This window comes from Aotus nancymaae, unplaced genomic scaffold (assembly GCF_030222135.1).
Source record: "Aotus nancymaae isolate 86718 unplaced genomic scaffold, 86718_ANA_hifiasm-v0.15.2.pri h1tg000046l, whole genome shotgun sequence".
NCBI lineage: Eukaryota > Metazoa > Chordata > Mammalia > Primates > Aotidae > Aotus > Aotus nancymaae.
The window spans coordinates 30,860,209-30,877,229 of NW_026988460.1; the positions used below are offsets into that span (position 1 = coordinate 30,860,209).

The following is a 17,021-nucleotide window of genomic DNA, read 5'->3' on the forward strand; positions in this document are numbered from 1 at the left end:
GCAGCCTGGGCAACACGATGAGACCCTGTCTCTACAAAAAAAGAAAGAGAAGAAAGGAAGAAAAAGAGAAGAGAGAAAAGGAAGGAAGACAGGAGGAGAAGGGAAGGAAAGGAAAGGAAGGAAGGTAGGTCAGGGATTTCTGATTCATTTTGGTTGACTAGTATTTTATTAAACTAAAGAAACCAATAGCTACCTCTTCCAGGGAAGAAATGTGATTTTTAAATTAGTTGAATTGGGATCAAAGCTTGAGGTGATTATCATGAAACCCTTGGGATGAATTTCAGGTGAGAGCAAACAGATGGGGAGACTGGCTGGGAGGACAGAAGGTCCTTCTCTGCTGGAGTGTGCTCTTTAACTAGTTCCTCCCCCTCCCTGGAGGATATCCAACACCATGGTTCCTACTTGCTTCTGAGGACAGCCTTGTATACCCAGCTACTGTTATGGATTGGATTATGTCCCCCCAAAAAATGCATCTGTTGAAGCCCTAAACCCCCAATGTGATAGTATTTGGAGATGGAGCCTTTAAAGAATGAATTGCGATTAAATGAGGTAATAAAGTGGCACGCAAACTCAATGCAGCTGGTGTCTTTATAAGACCGGGAAGAGACACCAGGGCTGCAGGGAGGAAGGGCTGTGCAAGGACACAGCGAGAAGGCAGCTGCCTGCAAGCCAACAGGGGAGGCTTTAGGGGAACCCATTTCTACTGACACCTTAATCTTGAACTTCCACAGCCTCCAAACCCAGGAGAAAGTAAGTTTCATTTGTTGAAACCACCTAGTGTGTGGTATTTTGTTAGGCAGCCTGAGCAAACTAATACAGCTAGTAACCAGCTGGCAGAGGGGGATGGAGAAGAGGAAAAAGACGCAAAGGCCGACAGCGACAGGCGCTGGGATGAGTCTCCGGAAGAGGTAAGTGTTGCGCCTCTGGGGTGTGAGGTGCCTGAGAAAGCTGGGGGTTTGTCCAGTGGGCACTGGAAATGCAGACAGGGCGTGCAAATGTGCCTGGAGCTGGGTCACTGCCTGCATGGAGGCTGTGAGCACTCAAGACAGCTGTGGCCTTCCTCCTGGCTCCAACTCGGCGTCGGGGCTCCTCTGGAGGTCCCCCAACTGAGGAGCCATAGTTGGGTCTCTCCCACCTGACATCCAGCCCCAGTCCTGGAACTCCAGGGCTCCAGACATCATGGTCAGGACTCAGCTCCTATTCAGGCCTTCAGACCCTCCGGGGGTGCAGAGATGGAGCTGGAGGGAGAACAGGAGAGACAGCTGAGCAGCGCTCCTGCTGATGAGAAGGCTGTGCCTGAGAAAGAGTTCTTACCCCTAGAGGCCCTGCCTGCTCAGTCTCTGCTTTGGGAGGGACCCATGGGAAACAGGGAAGGACAGTCGTTGCCTGGCCAGCCCCATCTGACAGAGCCACCTCCGAGATGGGTTGGGTGATGTGTCAGTGAGAAGCCTTCATATCCAGTTTCTTTCTCTTGGATGTTAATGTCAGGAATCTCTCCCTATGACTGATGCTTCATTCTGTCACACGATGGGGCCTGTACAAACGGTTTGGTATCTTGATGGTTAGGAAGTTGGGAACTGAATACATTTAGTGGACCAGACTGTTCATAACACAGGGACAAGAGAGAAAGAGCCTCGGGTTCTTAGTGCCACCCCGTTTCCACCACCCCCTCCATTAACACCCCTATCCTCTTCCTACATTCCCCCTCCACACATCTCCTGATCATTCTGATTAGATACCCAGCTGCATAATATCTTCATTTTAAGGTGCCAAATTCTTGGTGCAGAAAGGAAAGCTATAAGCTTTAAGGGGCAACCCAACAGGGGCATCCACCCCAGTGACCTTCTAGGGTAGGAGCTCTTGACTCTTTTGGCTCATGGACTGCTTTGGCATTCTGGCGAATGCTACAGACACCCTTGTCAGAGCAATGCCTATAACCGTGTAATAAGGAAGATGCTAAAAAGTCCAAGTCTATTTCTCAGGGTTATCATCTCAGTTTGATTTCAAAAATGCCCTCCTTGCAAGACTCGTCATTGAAAGCTTCAGTGGTCCCACTCACATATAATATCAGACCCCTGTGACTGAAAGCAAACTCCTCATTTGATCCTCACAACTGCCCACAAATACCACATTCAGGGAAGGGATTTCCCCATTTTACAAAAGGGGAGATTGAGAACAGTCACACCCTGAGTGAGGGTGGTGAGGCCCAAGCTCAAGGATCCCTTCTCTAGATTACTCTGCTCTCCACTTGATCCTGGAAAAAGTCTGTCTCTTCTTATCCCGGAATTCTGCTGACTGGGGAGTCATCTGAGTTTCTGTCTTGGGGGCATACATCTCTACTGAAATAAAATCAAGCGCTTTAAGAGCAGACTAATATATATATATATATATATATTTATTATTATTATTATTATTTTTAGACGGAGTTTCGCTCTTGTTACCCAGGCTGGAGTACAATGACGCGATCTTGGCTAACCGCAACCTCCGCCTCCTGGGTTCAGGCAATTCTCCTGCCTCAGCCTCCTGTAGCTGGGATTACAGGCACACGCCACTACGCCCAGCTAATTTTTTGTATTTTCAGTAGAGATGGGGTTTCACCATGTTGACCAGGATGGTCTCGATCTCTTGACCTCGTGATCCACCCGCCTCGGCCTCCCAAAGTGCTGGGATTACAGGCGTGAGCCACCGCGCCCGGCCGCAGACTAATATATTATAAAATGTCTCTCCTTCCTCCTTAAATCTTTCTCTTTTGTCCTCATCACATGAGCAGTCTCTGGTATACACGTGGAGGTCAAGGCAACTCCATCTTGGAAGAGAATCTGCCACACTGACTTCTGATTAACTCCTGTTCTGGAAAGGCCTCTAAGATTTCCAGTTTATCTATTGTTCCTTGTGTAAGAGTAGGTACTTACTAAACAACCTTGATGTTATTGTATTTACCACAAGTTCTGCCCTTAAGCAACTGTCCTACACCCCCATCTGAATCGAATCCATCCTTTTTCTCTGTGGTCTGTAGCCCTGGGTTTAGGGGGTAATGGCTCAGGTATCCAACAACTTGTCTCAACGCTGCCCAAGACACAGACATAGCTTCTGTTCCTAAGTCCCTATTAAATATTTATTTCTGAAAAGCTGGATTTGTAAGCCTCTTTCTCTGACCTCTCAGCTTCCTCGAACTTTGAGCGGTAAGTCTGCATAGGCCTGCCAGTGCAGAACAACACACGTTAACCAAAAATCCAGGAATTGTTCTGCTTTTTAAAATGAAGGAAGATGACAACTGACACAAATGTCATGTTTCCTGGCACAGAAGTTCCATTCTTCAAAGACTCCTTTCCATGGGGGAGACATGCAGATTGGCCTGGTAGGGTTTCATGTCAGGGAGGCCCCAGATACGAGCTGACGTGCTGGTTGGCATTCATGTCCTGACACACGATCCTAAAACAGTTTTTTAGAAAACATACACTGAATGAAACACATGATCAGTGGGGGCTACACCTTGTGTGAGCCTCTCCAGGTGTGTGATGAGCTGCACTAAAGGCCCAGGAGGAAGAGGCCCGGGATACCTGGCTTTCCCTCCCACTTAGCACCTTTTCTTAGGGCTCTTTTCAGCTCAGGCCACAAGGACTGTAGGCTTGATTTAAGTTGGGAGACATCACCCATTGGACGGCCCTTGAGTTGAAGAGGGGAAGAAGGCAATAGAAGTGAGGAAGAGGTAATGCTGTAGTCCAAGAGGAGAGCACAGGGCCTTGGGAAAGTCAGAGGGCAGCAAGATGGTGGAGGTGAGGGAAGTGTCGACAGAAAGAGTCTCAAACTCTAAAATATTTGAAAAGATTTGTTCTGAGCCAACTATGAGTGACCATGGCTCATGACACAGCCCTTGGTGCCAAGTGCCCAAAGTGCCCGAGGTGGTCAGGGCGCAGCTTGGTCTTGTACATTTTGGAGATGCATGAGACATCAATCAGACACATTTTTTAAGAAATGCATTGGTTTCGTCCAGAAAGGCAGAACAACTCAAAGCTGAGGGCAGGGGGTGGGGGCGGGCTTCCAGGCTAAAGGTCAATTTAAACATTTTCTGCTTGACAATTGGTTGAGTTTGTCTAAAGACCTGGGATTGACAGAAAGGGAATGTTCAGGTTAAGATAAAGACTGGAAAACAAAGCTCTTTTGAAGTCTTATAGTGGCTACCCCTAGAGACAATAGCTCTTTCAGACTTCGTCTGGAGTGATTGATCTTTGACTCTGATACTGGATTGGCTACTTGGTCCACAACTTTGAGTTAGAGCCCCCTCCTCCCAGGCTTTTCCACGGGCTTTTTGGACAAAGGAGCTCACCTGGATTTTTGCACTTAGCCCGCGCACGGGAAACCCAGACAAATAACTTTACATTCCTGGATGGAGGGGTGGAGCCAGGAAACTCCTGCCTTTGAAACCCTGCCCCTTGCAGACTGGGGAAGAGTCCCTCAGTCCCCCCTCTGAACAGGAAAGTCCAACTGCTGTTGGAACATGGGTGTAGATTGCTCTTTAACTACTTCCTGCTGAATTGTGGCATAGAAGGGGCCCTGCAGTTGAGGTTTCCTCCAGAGGGGAGTTTTCCAGGGGTGCAGGTTGATCCAGAGGTCCGCAATAGAGTTCATGAACCAAGGACATCCGGGGTTCCATTTGCAGGACCATTTATAGCCTCATGACCTCAATTCTAGAAGAAACGAATTTGACAAGAAGGTTGGGCCCGAAGGCCAGCAATAATAGAATGGTTATAAACGGGCCTAGAAGAGGGTAGAGCCAGGATAGCCAGTTGTTAAACAAGCTCCGTGATCCTGTTTCTTGAAGGTCTTTAGCCCTGCGTTTGATTGATCCCTGAGTTCTTTAACTTTGTTTAAGACAATACCCGATTGGTTTACAAAGTAGCAGCATTCCTCTCCTAAAAAGAGACAGGTATCTCCTTTCTCTGCTGTTAGCAGATCCAGGGCCCTTCTATTTTAAAGAACCATGGCAGCTAAAGAGTTAAGCTGCTTCTGCTTCTGCAGAGAGAATCAGCAACCTTTTTTCATGTCACTACTTAACTCCTGATATAGCTTATATAAAACTGAGTAGAGCCAGAGGTAGTAATTTCCCCAATGCCAGTACAAAGTCCTCCTACTATGCTGGTGCCCCGCTCCCCTCTCCCCACCACTGTGAAAGGAATAATTGGAGTTTGAGTATGGTGTGGCCTTGGCAAGAGAAGACTCTGCACCTGAGAGTTGGTGTAAATTGTCAAGGGGGCGGGCACTATGAAGGAGAGGAGGAGAGCTATTAGGCCAATCCACAGGGGTAACCGTAGAGTCAGGTTGCAGATCGTAAAGTTAAGAATGATAGTCCTGGGCCGGCTGTGGTGGCTCATGCCTATAATCCCAGCACTTTGGGAGGCCGAGGTGGGTGGATCACGAGGTCAAGAGATCGAGACCATCCTGGTCAACATGGTGAAACCCCGTCTCTACTAAACATATAAAAAAATGGCTGAGCATGGTGGTGCGTGCCTGTAATCCCAGCTACTCAGGAGGCTGAGGCAGGAGAATTGCTTGAACCCAGGAGGCAGAGGTTGCGGTGAGCCAAGATCGTGCCATTGCACTCCAGGCTGGGTAACAAGAGCGAAACTCCGTCTCAAAAAAAAAAAAAAAAAAAAAAAAAAGATAGTCCTGTTAATGCCAGGATGTAAGTTAGACTCAGGAGTAGTTACTTTCCTGGGGATCTTGCTGGAAGAGCAAACGTAGATCCTCTAATGGCTCGCAGGTGTATGAAGGGTTGTTTCCTGGAACTTCAGGCTGTGGAGTGGATGGCCTATGATTTTCTTCAGGTGTCCAAGGCTTCAGCCAAGTGTGATGAATCCACAAGTCAACTCCCACCACCTTAACTGCCGTCGGGGTAGAGAGAATAACTGAATATGATCCTTCCTAACATGAGCCTAGATAGGGAGAGTCTGAGGAGAGAGACTTAACAAGCACTAGGTCTCCAGGGCAGAACAACTCTTTCCCCTTTTCCCTAGGGTGTCCTTCAGGTAAGGTCCTAAGAGCCCGTTGGTACTTAGCTAAGGAGGTTATATCTTTTATTAGATCTGCTGTTTCCTTGTCTAATACGAGATCATTAGTAAGAAAGGGTTGTCCATAAAGCATCTGATAGGGGCTGAGTCCTATTCTCTGAGGAGAGTTTCAAGCCCTTAAGAGTGCTATTGGTAATAGAGAAGGCCACAGGAGGTGGGTTTCCTGTGTCAGTTTCTTTAGATGTCTCTTAAGAATTTCATTCATCTTCTCCACTTTCCCCAAGGACTAAGACTTCCAAGCACAGTGGAGATGATACTGTATTCCTAATGTCTTAGAAATTCCTTGGGTCATTGCAGCTTTGAAGACAGCAAGGGAGTCCTAATCTAGGGATTATTTCATTGATCAGGACTTTTATTACCTCTTGGGCTTTTTCTGTTTTACAGGAGAAAGCCTCAACCCAGTTTGTGTAGGTATCTACACACACTAGCAGATATTGATATCCCTGAGACTTAGGCATATGGGTAAAGTCCATTTGCCAGTCCTCACCTGGGTAATGACTGGTTCACTGTTCCCCAGGAGGAACTTTGCGATGTGCAAAGGATTATTTTTCTGGCATATTTCACATCTTTTGACTATTTGTTGGACAGCCTTGAAGAGACCTTTCTTCTATAAATATAGATTTGGCCATTTGCTATGCATTCTCTATACCCATATGGAAGGTTTGATGTAGGGTTTTAGGTACTTTCCACCAGCTGGCAGCAGGTAGGAGTAGTTTGCCCTCCTCAGTAGCTAGCCATCCCGAAGGAAGATTATGTCCCTGGGAGACTGCCCACTCTACCTCTTCTTTTTTTTTTTTTTTTTTTTCTGCAAACACCTGACTGGTGGCAAAACCCTTTTATCTTTTTATCTCCTGCTTTCTCTAAGCAACAACTCTTGTAAATCCTGGAAAGGAACAACCAGTTCCTTGTTTGTGTGCTTTGTTAGTTTTCTCTTTTTTTTTCAAATACTTCTAAATGATCTTAAGGCAGTAATGCATAGGGAAAAAAGATTTCAGGTTTAGTCAAGTTACTTTACATCTCTCTTTTTTTTAATGAGAGAAAGGAAGAAAGAGAAAGAAAAAGGGGGAGAGAGAACAGCATTCTTGCTCTATTGCCCGGGCTGGAATGCAATCTAAAAATAGGTATTAAAAACCTCTTTTATGCCAATAATTGTGCTTAACAACGGAGACAGGAAGGAATAAGGGAAGAAAATAACAAACAGCCAACCAATATTTCATTTAAGTCTGTGAAATGCTATGTAAATGCTGAAAAGTGATTTACTTCCAATTATGTAGTCACTTTCAAAATAGGTGTAATGTGATACTGAGAAAAATGTATGTTCTGTGGACCTGGGGTGGAGAATTCTATAAATATTCACTAAGTTTACCTATTCCAGGTCTAAGTTCAAATCATAGATGTCCCTATTAATTTTCTATGTCGTTGATCCGTCGAATATTAACAATGTGGTGTCAAAATCTCCCGCTATTATTGTGCGGGAGTCCAGGTCTCTTTATAAGTCATTAAGAACTTGTCTTATGTATCTGGGTGCTCCTGTATTGGGTGCGTATATATTTATAATCATTAACTCCTGTTGTTGCATTGATCCTTTTACCATTATGTAATGTCCTTCTTTGTTTCTTTTAGTCTTTGTTACTATTAAAGTCTATTTTGTGAGAGATGAAAGTTACAATACAACTCCTGTTTTTTTTTTTTTTTCTCTCCATTTAATTGGTGAATCTTCCTCCATCCCTTTGTTTTGAGTCTTTGTATGTCGCTTGTGAAATAGATCTGGATACAGTGTACCGATGGGTTTTGACTTTTTATTCAATTTACCTGTCTGTGTCTTTGATTGGGGCATTTAATCCATTTAAATTTAGAATTAATATTTGTGAGTTCAATATTGTCATTTAATACTAGCTGGCTATTTTGCCCATTAGTTGATGTAGATTCTTCATTATAGAGATACTCTTTTCGTTTTGGTAAGTTTTTGGGATGACTGATACTGGTTGTTCCTTTCTGTTTGTAGTGCTTCTTTCAGAAGCTCTTGTAAAGTAGGCCTGGTGGTGATGAAATCTCTGAGTGCTTGCTTGTTCGTGAAAAATTTTATTTTTCCTTTGCTTATGAAGCTTAGTTTGGCGGGATATGAGATTCTGGGTTGAAAATTCTTTTCTTTGAGGATATTGAATATTGACCCCTACTCTCTTCTAGTTTGTAGGGTTTCTGGTGAGAGGTCTGCTGTGAGTCTGATAGGCTTCCCTTTATGGGTAACGTGATCTTTCTCTTTAGCTGCCCTTAGAATTTTCTCCTTTATTTCAACCCTGGTGAATCTAGCGATTATGTGTCTTGGAGTTGCTCTACTTGAGGAATATCTTTGTGGTGTTCTCTGGATTAGCTGGAGTTGAGTATTGTCCTGCCTTACTAGATTAGGAAAGTTTTCCTGAATAATATCCTGAAGAATATTTTCCAACTTGGATTCATTCTCTTCATGAGATTCAGGTATACCTATCAATCGTAAATTAGGTCTTTTCACATAGTCCCATATTTCTTGGAGACTTTGCTCATTCCTTTTTACTCTTTCTTCTCTAATCTTGTCTTCTCATTTCATTTCATTAAGTTGGTATTTGACCTCTGATATCCTTTCTTCTGCTTGGCCAATTCGACTGTTAAAACCTGTGCATACTTCACGAAGTTCTCCTATTGTGTTCTTCAGTTCCATTAATTCAATTATATTCCTCTCTAAGTTGTCTATTCTCGTTAGCATTTCATCAAACCTTTTTTCAAGGTTCTTAGTTTCTTTACATTGGGCTAGAACATGTTCTTTTAGCTCACTAAAATTCCTTATTATCCACTTTCTGAAGCCTAAATCTGTTAATGGAACGTACTTCTTCTCCTTCAGGCCTTGTTCTCTTGTTGATGAGGAACTGTGATCCCCTGTAGAAGAAGAGGCATTCTGATGTTGGGTATTCTCAGCCTTTTTATGCTGGTTTCTTCCCATCATTGTGAGTTCATCCACCTGTCATCTTTGTAGTTCCTACTTTCAAATTAGGTCTCTGAGTGGACGTCCAACTTGTTGATTCCCAGCGCCGAAATGTGAGCAACCCACTGCGCTGGCTAAAACAGTGGTATTAAGATTCGTGGGGCTTTTCTGCTCAGGAATCTCCGGTCTGGCTTCCCTCTTGAGTCCCTTTTTCAATCAGGTATATGGGTGACTCTGCCTTCCCGGAGCTCCAAACGTTGACCAAAAGGGGACCCAGTCCCGTTTACTCTGCATTGAGAACCACTGCGCCGGGGCACCAGCAAAACCACCACACCGGCCACAAGAATTGCCCTGGTGACCCGTGGGGCTCCTCCGCTGGGAATCCCCTGGTCCGTGGGTAACAAAAATTCGTCTGAAAGTGTGGCATCCTCTCGTTCTGTGTGCTTTCTCTGGGAGCTACAATCCCAAGCTGCTAGTAATCAGCCATCTTGGATCTCTCTACCTCTTCTGATGAGTATTGAGGTCTAGTTCCCAGGAGAGGGTTTTCCCATGTTAAAGGTCCTTCTATACATTATTGTCTAGCTGCCCTTTTTACCTCTAGGTCAGCTTGGCGATTGACCTCTGCTTCCTTCTCATCTCCTTTCTGGTGACCTCGGCAATGCAAAATTGCTACCTCTTTGGGTTCTTGAACAGCTTATAATAAATCTAAAATTTCCTTATATTTAATGGGAGTTCCTGCCGAGGTTAGGAACTCTCTTCCCTTCCATATGACAGCATGGGCATGCAGAACCAGGTGAGCATATTTGGAATCTCTGCATATGTTTATTCTTTTTCCTTTTCCTAATTTTAGAGCTTGAGTGAGGGCTACTAGTTCTGCCAGCTGGGCATTAGTTCCAGGAGGAAGGAAATTATTTTCAAGCTCTGTTTGATCATTGACTACTGAATATCCTGCCTTTCAAACTCCATTTTCCAAAGATGAACTTCCGTCAGTGTATAGGTTAAGGACAGGATTGGCTAGAGGAGTTTCTAAGAGATCCTCTTAGCCGCATAGTTCTGGGCTATAACCTGCTGACAGTCACGTTCTTTGTCTGCCCCTTCCTCAGGAAGAAAAGGGCTGCACATGTGTGCAGCTGAAGTACAGGCCCTTCGAGCATTAAGGCCTGATATTTGAGTAAGCAGTTGTCGGACAGCCATAAGCCTCCTTTAGAGGCCAGAATTCCAGCTACCTCATGTGAAGTCCATACAGTTAGATCTTTCCCTTGCACTATTTTAACAGCTTTTGAGACCAATATAGCTGCCGTGGCTATAACCTGCAAGCAGTGTGGCCAGCTTTTTGCTACCACATCAATTTCCTTACTTAGGTATGCCGCCAGTTGTGGCATGGTCCTCTAAGTCTGCATGAGAACCCCCAGTGCCACTCCTGACTTTTCCATAACATATAGGGAGAAATCATGCCCTGTAGGAAAACTTAGAGCTGGAGCCTGCAGTAGTGCCTGCTTCACCGTCTGAAAGTCTGCCTCAGCTATAGGGTCCCATTGCATTAGATGGGTGTTAGCTTTTTGGGGTTCCTTAATCAGAGTGTATAGGGGTTTGGCTATTTCACCATATCTGGGACTCCACAATTGGCAGAAACCAGTTATTCCCCTGTAGCTGTTTTAATGTTTTTGGACAGGGGAAGGCCAGTATGGGTTGGAGACATTCTCCATCAAGGGCCTGAGTGCCCTTAGATAAGACAAGCCCTAGATATTTTATCTCTTTCCTACAAAGTTGGGCTTTTGATTTGGAAACCTTATATCCACAGGTGGCTAGAAAGTTTAGGAGGTCCTGGGTGGCCTGCTGACACTGGGTTTCTGAGTTTGCAGTTAAAAGTAAGTCATCCATATATTGAAGAACCAGGGTACCTGGATGTGAAAAATGACTAAGGTCCTGAGCTAGAGCCTGGCCAAACAGGTGGGGGCTATCTCAAAAACCCTGGGGTAACACTGTCCAGGTGAGCTGAGAATTCTGGTCTAAAGGATCTTTAAAGGCAAACAGAAACTGGGAGTCAGGATGTATGGAACACAGAAAAAGGCATCCTTAAGGTCCAGGATTGTAAACCATTGTGCCTCTCTTGGTATTTGAGCGAGCAAGGTGTATGGGTTGTGTACAGCTGGGTATGAAGAGATCACAGCTTCATTCATAAGCCTGAGATCTTGCACTAGCCTCCATTGTCCATTAGGTTTCTGTACTCCTAAAATTGGGGTATTATAGGCTGTTATAGGACTTCACTAGACCCTGAGTTTTGAAGTTCCTTACAATATCCTGTAGCCCCTTTTTGGCGTCTGGTCGTAGGGGGTAGTGTTTTTGGTAAGGAAGAGAGGTGGGATCCTTTAGCGTTTTTCAAATTGGGCATGCATTCTTTGCCCACCCAAATTGTCCCTCCATTGTCCAAACCTTGGGATTAATTCCCTTCTTGAAATAATGGACAGCAGAGAGGGATTTCCTCTCTGACGATGTTCATATAGATAATGGCTCCTGCTCTGGCTAACAGGTCCCACCCTAGTAAGGAAGTGGGACTTTGTGATGTAATGAGGAAGGTATGGGAGAAGAGTATATCTCCCCAGTTACAGCTTAGGGGCTGGAAGAAATATTGGGAGGCCGCTTGTCCTAGGACTCCTCGGACAGTTACAAACTTGGAGGATAACTGTCCAGGACAGGAAATCAAAACTGAGAAGGTCCCACCAGTGTCCGGGAGAAGATCGACCTCCTGGCCCTCTATGGTTAGCTTTACCCGGGGATCAATGAGGGTGATGGCTTGTGCTGGCACTTGCCCTGGGCACCCTCAGCCCTGCTGTTGGGTCATCTGGTTAGCCACCTCAGGCCCTGGGAACCTTCATCCCCTGGGACAGTGTGCTTTCCAGTGATCCCCTTGGCACAGTGGGCAAGGAGGAGGAGGTGGTCCATTCCTCTGGGGACAATCTCTCTTAAAGTGTCCCAGTAGTCCACAGTAGTAGCAAGCTCTGCCAGACTGGCAGCCAACCCAAGCCTTTCTCTCTTATGAGCCCCTTGGGTCTGCTTGCCCGAAGGCCATGACTAGGGCTGCAGCTTTTCTCTGGTCCCTCCTGTTCCTTTCAGCCTGTTCCTCCTGGTCTCTATTATAGAAAACTGAGGTTGCTAGATTTAGTAATTATTCTAGATTCTGTTCTGGCCCCAGGGCCATCTTCGAGCTTCCTCATAATGTCCACTGCTGATTGTATAATAAAGTCTTTTAGTATTAGTTGACCTTCGATGGAGTCTGGTGGCAGGGGAGTATACTTTCTTAAGGCCTCCTGTAAGCACTCAAGGAAAGCTGTTGGGTTTTCTTCCTTTCCCTGAGTTATGGTGGATAACTTTGCATAGTTCATGGACTTTTTCCTAGTTCGCCTTAATTCCTCAAGTATGCAGGTTAAGAGGTGCCTACAACTCCGATCCCTCTGTTCTGAGTCAGGATCTCAGTGACGGACCATGCTAGGGACTGCTTATCTGCCTGTAGGGAATCTATCCTTCTCCTCTGGTGTCATTTGGTCATGTACTTGACTAAGATACCAGGTGTCCTCAAACTCTTGAGCCACTGCTAGGGCAGCCTCTCATTGCTGGTTAGGGTCTGACTAAGCAATAACATGGTATCTTTCCAGTCTAATTCAAAGGACTGACCCAGGCCCTGCAGAACATCTATGTACTTGTCGAGGTCATCTGAAAATTTTCCTAAGTCCGCCTTGATTTGCTTTAAGTCAGAAAGCGAAAAGGGGGTATGTACTTTGGTTGGGCCAGATTCTCCTTCTATTTCCTATAGGCAGCAAAGCTGTAGTATCCTAGTAGCCTGAGGTGCCTTGGCCGATTTGGCCTTCCCTGACTTCTCTTGGGTTATGGGAGCTGAGGAGACCTGGTCAGTATCGGTGGAGGGAGGAGCCACAGGGAATCCTAAATATGGGGGCAGTCCTGAGGAGGGGCCAGTAGGTTATAGGTTACAAGCCTTACATAGCTGACGATTATCCCTTAGAGAGAAGAAAACTTACACATAGGGGACCTCAATCCATTTACCTTCCCTCCTACAGAAAAGGTCGAATTGTAGAAGGGTGTTATAATTTATACTTCCCTTAGAAGGCCAGGTTTCTAAACTTGGCAGAGGGTATCATGGCCACGCTGTTTGGCAGAAAAAAATGAGCCACTTCTTCTTCAAAGATTGTGGGTCAAATTGGTCCCAATTATCCAGGATACACTTTAAGGGTGATTTTGCCTTGGGAAGAGTAGCACCAATCTGAAGTTGAGCACAGGGATACCCGCATCCCTGGTTATTCCTTGCAACTGCTAGCCTTGGGGCATCCCCCAGTTATAGCACCGTGTAGTTTTCTTGCGCCCTAGATGCATGATCATCTTCTGGCCCACCCTCCCCGCCCCCCCGCCATGTGCTGGGTTTAATCACACTTACTGACGTCATGGGCACATGCTCATTGTCTGAATGTCCTTATGGCCACCTTAAGGACATGGGGACTTCTGGGATTAGTGGCCCTGTACCAGTGCATCCTTAAAGAACTAGGCCAGTGAGGCTTGGGCAATGGGTGCCAATATTCCCTAGCAAGAGGTCAATTAACATAGGCCTGACCATAAAACTGCCCTAGGAGGATAAACTTCTTGAGAGGGGCATCTAAACACAACAATCTTAAAGAAGGTAACAGCTGGCCGCATGGCTGAAGCCAGAACTATGCCCTCGGGACCCGGGCCTTCTCCCCCACCCCCACTCTCCATCATAGGAATATGCCCTAGGGTTGTGGGGCCTGTAACTAACTATCTGAGCCTCACACAAGGTCTGACTATGGTATTCTAGATGGAGAAGTTCTGCCATACAGAAAGCCAATCCTAGGCAAGACACATTGTACATCATTAGATTCTGGCACCACTCGGTTGGATTGGGAAATTGCGGGTGACAAAAACCAAAATGTCTTATAGCCTCCCGTACCCACTGATAGACACCAGCTCTGTTAGGACATAAGCTAGCACTGCGGACTAAGGTAACTGGCCATGTGCACTGTAGGAGGTCCTCACAGGCATAAGCCTGAGGGCACCATGGGCAAGGGTCCCTGGACTGCCATCCCAAGAGCCTCACGTGTAGGAAATATCTTAGAGGAAAGAGTCAGAAAGAAGTTTGCATTACAGAAATCTGGACCCAGGAGGTTGGCCTGAAAGGCTGGGCGTGGCTCACATAGGCGGCTTTTTCTTAAGAGGTTTAAGCGGGCCCCCAACCTTGACCAGACTGAACCGGGAGTTTGGGACTGACCTTCCTCCTGTCGACCCTCGGCTTGGCCCAGAGAAAGAAAGCACAGCAAGAAAGGGAAGCTGGTCAATGCTCCCAGTTCCTAAGAACTGGGGTTTGGAGAGTCTGTTCCCAGAAAGCCTGAAGCCTGTGTCTTTGGACCAGCAGCCTTGCTTTTGAAAGGCTGGGTGTGGCTTGCATAGGCAGCTGCTGCTTCAGCCGCCGGGACCCAGCTGCTGGCTGCACGGGGCCCCACGCAGGCCCAGCCACCTGGTGCTTTCTGCAGGCAAAGCCCGCCTGGCCTTGCCTCCGCTGCTGCTCCTCGCTGCCACCTCCCCGCACCCAGTCTTTATCTCCTTAACAAATTTAAAACAAGCAAAAGGACAGATTAGCAAGCAAAAGGAGTCCGTTATCACTCACTGCTCTGGAGTCCGGTGTACTCCTGGCTGGCTTGCCAAAAGATGTATCTGGGGTGGGGGCATCCCAAAGACGCTCCCACTTCCCCAATCCGAGGTTCTTAGTCTCTCTTACCCCAAAGAATGGGGAAAAGGGGCCCTGGAGGCATGGTGAGTTTGTCGTTCAAATAAATATTGTGGACCCCAAGAGTTTTGTAGAGAAGTGATTTATTAGGCAGAGAGAGAGAGAGAGACACACAGCTCCCACCCTGCCGTGGGAGGGGATCCAGAGAAGGAATCCATATAGGGAGGGAGCAGCGGGATTTTAACCCTTGAGTTATTCCCTCCCAATTCATGTTCTCATCCAAAGAGAGGAGTTCTTTCAAACTTCCTCTAGAGGGATTGATCTTTGACTCTGATACCGGATTGGCTACTTGGTCCACAACTTTTGAGTTAGAGCCCCCTCCTCCCAGAGCTTTAGGTGGGCTTTTTGGACAAAGGAGCCCACCTGGATTTTTCCACCTAGCCCATGCATGGGAGACCCAGACAAAGAACTTTATGTTCCTGGATGGAGGGGTGGAGCCGGGAAACTCCTGCCTTTGAAACTCCGCCCCTTGCTGACCCAGGAAGAGTCCCTCAGTATGACTCCCCAGACTCCTTAGGTAGGAATTTGGGCAAGATAAAAAAATCAGAGTTTAGTCCTCAGAAGGAAGAAAGGATAGGGAGGAAAGGAGGTCAAAGACCACCTACACTGGTTTTCCTTGAGCAAATGCCACGAGGCAAATTTGAACTTTTAGGCCATCTATTCAGGCTGCACAGAACACATAATTTTATGCTTTTTTTTTTTTTTTTTTTAACTCAACATCATCTCTACTTCAAGTATCTATTCAGGTGATGGCAGAAAACATAACATCACTAGGTTCCTGGTAAACAAGGACAGCATGTCTTATTAAACACCATTTCAGGATCCTCCTGTCTCACCCTGCAGGGCTAAGTGCAGGGAGACAACAGTTAGGATGTTGGAGGCAGGGCTGTGGAGCTGTCTGTGCAGAAAGGCCCCCCACCCCCACCCCCAAAGACGTGGGTGTCCTCATGAGAACTGTGGTTGAATTGTCCATCTGAAATTTCCCACTGAAATGTCCTTACATGATGATTGAGACATCCAGGCCCACCAGGTCTGCTTCTCAGCTAACTCCCATGACTTTTTCAGAAAGACAGAATTTAGCTTCTCTATATGTCACCCTGGAGCCACAGGACGCTCAGGCTCTGCCCCAGACACACATAGCCTCTGAGTCCACTGCCCTGCACTGAGCTGGGGTGAAGGGTCTCTGGATCTTCACTGGTCTCCTGGGCTTCCAACCCCAGCACTGAAAAACAAGACACAGGCCTCCTCTGCTGTCATTTCCCCACCCTTATTTTGGGTGTCAACTGCCTTCCTCCCGCCTTCCCTGGGATTCAGCCACAGCATGCAAGAGCCCACACAGGACCTGACTCTGAGGGGCCCTCTGCCTCCTGCCTAGAGGAAGGCTTTTCCCCTTGGTAGGAGGGAGAGGGCTAGGTATATGTTCTTCTAAACCAGACTTATGCCAAAACCTTGAACTTTAGAAGTTAAAAAATATTCTAATTATTTTGTTTCTTTTTGTATTTCTATTGTGGCCTTCCTTTCCCGAGGCAAAAAGGCCAACAATGAACTTGGAAGGGTTATGGGAAAAACAAAGGGATTGCAGGGTAAGTCATACAAGGCCAGATTACAAACATGAAAGGCCCTATGACCTAAGAAAATACGGCATTCTACATCCTGTAATCCAAAATAAAATCCACATTTAATAAAACAGCATTGATTATAAAATAAATGTAAAGAACTCCAACTGGCCAGGTGCAGTGGCTTACACCCGCAATCCTAGCACTTTGAGAAGCCAAGGCAGGAGGATCACCTGAACTAAGGAGTTTAAGACCAACTTGGGCAACATAGTAAGACCTCTTCACTATTAAAAAAAATATTTTAAAATATAACTCCAATCCTGATTTTTCAACTCAGTCCTGATTTCTCCGCTTTTTTTGTGTTTGTTTTATATCATATTCCTTCAAAAAAGAATGCTCTTCCTCATTCAGCCCTGGCATTGAAGACACAATTCAAACCCACCTGTTAAGGGTCAAAGGAACCAAGTTGCAGAGTCCATAGGGTTACTCATTGTCATTTTCAATGACTGACACTCAGTCCACTGTGAAGTACAGGAGTCACACAAGACCAAGCAGCTCTTTTTTGCTGAGAGAGATCACTGACGCAGCCAGAGGTGATGGTTGGGAAGGCAGAAGGAAGGATGACTAGTTCT

General features: G+C 46.1%; 1 long non-coding RNA gene across 1 annotated transcript in view; it reads left to right on the forward strand.

Annotated features, from left to right (window-relative positions):
* The window catches only part of LOC135268891 (uncharacterized), a 22,615-nt gene continuing 5,594 nt past the window's right edge, over positions 1 to 17,021 (forward strand). The window contains exon 1 of the long non-coding RNA XR_010337247.1: positions 1 to 908. This is a non-coding gene — a long non-coding RNA (uncharacterized LOC135268891). The remainder of the gene's footprint in view (positions 909 to 17,021) is intronic.